Below are 6,000 nucleotides of genomic sequence, written 5' to 3' on the forward strand. Positions count from 1 at the left end.
ACATTCACTGTAGAATAACTAACATTCACTGTAGAATAACTAACATTCACTGTAGAATAACTAACATTCACTGTAGAATAACTAACATTCACTGTAGAATAACTAACATTCACTGTAGAATAACTAACATTCACTGTAGAATAACTGACATTCACTGTAGAATAACTGACATTCACTGTAGAATGACAAACATTCACTGTAGAATAACTGACATTCACTGTAGAACATTCACTGTAGAATAACTGATATTCACTGTAGAATAACTAACATTCACTGTAGAATAACTGACATTCACTATAGAATAACTAACATTCACTGTAGAATAACTAACATTCACTGTAGAATAACTAACATTCACTGTAGAATAACTTCACTGTAGAATAACAACTAACATTCACTGTAGAATAACTAACATTCACTGTAGAATAACTAACATTCACTGTAGAACTAACTGTAGACATTCACTGTAGAATAACTGACATTCACTGTAGAATAACTAACATTCACTGTAGAATAACAAACATTCACTGTAGAATAACTGACATTCACTGTAGAATAACTAACATTCACTGTAGAATAACTAACATTCACTGTAGAATAACTAACATTCACTGTAGAATAACTGACATTCACTGTAGAATAACTGACATTCACTGTAGAATAACTGACATTCACTGTAGAATAACTGACATTCACTGTAGAATAACTAACATTCACTGTAGAATAACTGACATTCACTGTAGAATAACTGACATTCACTGTAGAATAACTGACATTCACTGTAGAATAACTGACATTCACTGTAGAATAACTGACATTCACTGTAGAATAACTGACATTCACTGTAGAATAACAAACATTCACTGTAGAATAACTGACATTCACTGTAGAATAACTGACATTCACTGTAGAATAACTAACATTCACTGTAGAATAACTAACATTCACTGTAGAATAACTGACATTCACTGTAGAATAACTAACATTCACTGTAGAATAACTGACATTCACTGTAGAATAACTAACATTCACTGTAGAATAACTGACATTCACTGTAGAATAACTAACATTCACTGTAGAATAACTGACATTCACTGTAGAATAACTGACATTCACTGTAGAATAACAAACATTCACTGTAGAATAGCTGACATTCACTGTAGAATAACTGACATTCACTGTAGAATAACTGACATTCACTGTAGAATAACTAACATTCACTGTAGAATAACTAACATTCACTGTAGAATAACTGACATTCACTGTAGAATAACTAACATTCACTGTAGAATAACTAACATTCACTGTAGAATAACTGACATTCACTGTAGAATAACTGACATTCACTGTAGAATAACTGACATTCACTGTAGAATAACTGACATTCACTGTAGAATAACTGACATTCACTGTAGAATAACAAAAATTCGGTTTAGAATAACTGATATTCACTGTAGAATAACTAACATTCACTGTAGAATAACTGACATTCACTATAGAATAACTAACATTCACTGTAGAATAACTGACATTCACTGTAGAATAACTAACATTCACTGTAGAATAACTGACATTCACTGTAGAATAACTAACATTCACTGTAGAATAACTAACATTCACTGTAGAATAACTAACATTCACTGTAGAATAACTAACATTCACTGTAGAATAACAAACATTCACTGTAGAATAACTGACATTCACTGTAGAATAACAAACATTCACTGTAGAATAACTAACATTCACTGTAGAATAACTCGTGTAATAACATTCACTGTGAATACCGACATTTATGTATAATTACTATTGATTTACCTGGGATTATACATTCATGTAGAATAACAAACATTCATTGAATAACCCGGCATTCCCCGTAGAATAACTACTTACTGTGAATAACCAACATTCACGTGATAACATTACTGTAGGGTAACTGGCATTCCCCTGTATAACTTACTTATGTAGCAACTGGCATTCACTGTAAAAATGTATACCTGCATTCACGTGAAAAACATTCAGTGTAGCACTTTCACTCTAGAGATAACGGCATTCACTGTAGTCAACTGAGTTTCCCTCGTGAAAAACATTACTGTGGGGTACCGACATCATGTAAAAAACTTTACTATGTGAATAACTGCATCCTCATGTATACATTTAGTAGCAACTGTACATTCACTGTGAAAAACTATTACTGTGAGATCACCTTGGCATACGTGAAAATACATTACTGTGAATAACTGGCATTCCCCGTGTAATAACATTACTGGAATAACTTCATTCACGTGAAAAACATTACAGTGTAGAACTTTCATTTAGATAGAATATAACATTACTGTGAATAACTTCATTCACGTGTAATAAAATTCAGTGTGAATAACTCATTCAGTGTAGATAACTTAAAATAGTTAGATAAATGTCATTCACTGTAGAATAATTTCATTACTGTGGAGTCAACTCATTCATGTAGAAAAACAATAGTGTGAATAACCCCATTCATTGTGTATAACATTACTGTGAAAAACCCGATATTCACGTGTATAACATTACTGTGAATAACTTTACATTCACGTGAAAAATAACATTACTGTGAATAACCCCATTCACGTGAAAAACAACATTTCACCCGGTTATCTCATTTATGTATAACATTACTGTGGGGTAACCCGCATTCACTGTGAATAACATTACTGTGGAATAATGCATTCACGTGTAATAAAATTACTGTGGAGTAACTGGCATCCCTCTTAATAACATACTTATGTGATCAACCGCATTCCCTCAGTAAAACATTCCTGTAGATAACTGCATTCACGTGTAAACATTCTGTGAATAAACCGCATTCACTTGAATAACTTACTATTTGAGAATAATTCATTCACGTGATAAACATTCACTAGATACTGCATTCCCTCGTGATAACTACATTCTGTGTGATCAACCGGCATTCATTAGGTAATAACATTACTGTGAATAACTGAGTTCCGATCCATCAGTGTAAAAACATTACTTGTAGTACTGGCATTCATAGATAATAAAATTACTGTGAATAACCCGGCATTCATGTGAAAAAACATTACTGTGAATAACTGACATTTATGTAAATAACTACATTATGTGATACTGTCATTCCCCTGTGTACTAACATTACTGTGGAGCAACCGCATTCATGTAAATAATGAGTTTACTGGTTGATAACAAAACATTACTTTGGGGTAACTGACATTTATGTAAAAACAATATGTAGAATACATCCATTTATGTAAATAACTGGAAATTTACCCGTGTAATCATTTATGTATAATAATTATGTAGAGTAACCTGCATTCACGTGTATAAAAATTACTTGGGGTAACTGATATTCATCGTGTAATACATTACTGTGAATAACCCGCATCACGTGATAACATTAAGTTAGATCAACTTCACTTAGTGAAACCAAATTCTGTGAAAACTTAGCATTCATGAAACACATTACTTTGGGTAACTGTCATTCACGTGAAAAACAAACATTGTGAGAATGCTCATTCACGTAGAATACAACATTCATGTGAGTCAACGTTCACCTGTGAAAAACATTACTGTTGGGGTAGCATTCACGTGTAAAAACATTCTGTGAATAACCTGGCATTTATCGTAGAAAAACATTACTTGTGAATAACTGGTTCCACTGTGATAAAACATTCATGTAGATAACGTTCTCTAGTGATAACATTATATGAGATAACTGCATTTACGTGATAACATTACTATGTGAATAACTCATTTCCTGTGATAACAATTACTGTGGGGTCAACTTCATTATAGGTATAACATTACTGTGAATAACTGCATTCCATGTTGATAATGAATTCATGTGAATAACCCATTCCCCTTGTAATAACATTACTGTGAATAACTAACATTCATCGTGTAATAACATTACTGTGAATAACTGGTTTTATTCCAATCAGTGTATAACATTCAGTGTGAATAACTGCATTCATGTGCTTACATTCATGTAGATCCGTTCATCCATAGAATACTACATTTAGTGTAGAAATATTCCCTCAAATGATAAAATTCACTGTGAATAACGGCTTCATCAAATGTATAACATCACTAATGTGCACCTGTGTAATCCCTTCATGATAAATTACATTCACCCGGTCTGACGTGCGTGAAAAACAACTTAGTGTGAGCAACTGGTTAATCCCTTTAGTGTAAACATTCACTGAGTACCCGGCATTCATAGGTAATAAAATTCATGTGAATAACTGGCATTCACGTGAAAAACAAACTTCATGTGATAACTGGTTCACTAGATACTGACATTACGTAGATTAATGGCATTCACTGTATAATAACAATTTATTGAATCAACTTTATCATCAGTGCTACATTACTTTTTGAAAACCTATCAGTGTAGAATAACTAACATTTTGTTGAGATAATAACATTCACGTAGAATAACAAATTACTGTGGGAAAAACTACATTCATGAGAATAATAACATTATGTGAATACCAACATTGTATAATTAAAAATTCATGTAGTCTTCGATCACTGTAGATAAAACATTGTGTGAATACTGACTTCACGTAGAGTAATACATTCAGTGTGGGGAAAACTTCATTCACGTGAAAAACCATATATGTAGTAATACATTCATGTGAAAACGACATTTACTGTAGATAACTAACATTTCTGTAGAATAATAATGTTCATTATAAATACTAATTAAGTGTGATACACTTCTGTCAAAATCATCAGTGTGAATATACATTACTTAGTACACACTTCCGTGAATTCCATCATGTGAATAAAAACATTCCCTTTGAATCAACTTGTGTTTGGATTCAGTGTATAATACAAATTTGTACATTCATTATTTTGTGTTTTTATCAATTTATGTGATCTGGTTAGTCCTGTGTGGCAATTAATGTGGGAAATTTACTTCAGTGTATAACTACTTAGTGTGAGTCTACTTGTGCAATCCATTTATGTAATAACTAACATAGTGTTTAAAAACTAAATTTATATAGAATATAAACATTTTTCCCGTGAAAATCTATCATCATGTTAAAAAAACTAACAATTTATCATAGGTTTTAAAAATTCAGTGTGAGAATATATCAGTTTAACATTTAGTGATAAAATGTATACATTAAGTGTGAATACCCGGGCACCCTGTGTATAACATTACAGTTAGTCATGGTTATCATAGTGTATAACTTACTTCAGTGTAGTCATCCTGTTCTTACAGTGTATAACATTACTTGTGAGTCAACTTTTCACTGTGGGATAACATTATAGTTGAGTCACTGTTCAAATCAGTTATAATTCACTAGTTAGTATGTTATACAGTTTAACATTAATATTGAGTAAATGTTCATTCTGTGTATAACATTACTAGTGTGAGTCACCGTATCCCCGTTTATAAATTTTTTATTTCACCCCCACCAACAAAAATTACTTGTGATCAAAATTTATTTCGTTTTGGGAATTGGGTTCTTTAAATAGGAAAAAATAATTTATGTAGAATTTTTATTTACTGTAATAAAAACTTTGTGTAGTAAACAAAACATTCACTGTAAAAATGACATTTAATAGGAAAACTTTTCATTTTAAGGGGAATTATAAAAATTCTTTTGGGGGTAACTTTATTAATTTCACCTGGATAATTTCACCTTTAAGGGGTTTTAATAACTTACTTAGTAAACATTCCGGGAAGGATTAGTGTATAAATTACTTAGGGGTAATGGATCCCCTAAAATAATAAATTGTGTGGTTTTTTGTTTTTGTGGTTGGGTTTTTTGTTTTTTGGGGGGTTTTTTGGTTTTTTTTTGGGTTTTTGGTTTTTGTTTAAATTTTGGGTTTTTTTGGGTTTTTTGGATAATGCATTATAGTGTAAAATTACTTAAAAAAATGAACCTAAAAAAAGGATAATGGATTCCTTTTTAAAAACTTTGGGCAACCGGCTTTTATAAACAACTTTTACCCGGGGAAAATAAAGGAAAAATG

This window comes from Cherax quadricarinatus, chromosome 11 (assembly GCF_038502225.1).
Source record: "Cherax quadricarinatus isolate ZL_2023a chromosome 11, ASM3850222v1, whole genome shotgun sequence".
In the NCBI taxonomy this organism is placed as follows: Eukaryota; Metazoa; Arthropoda; class Malacostraca; order Decapoda; family Parastacidae; genus Cherax; species Cherax quadricarinatus.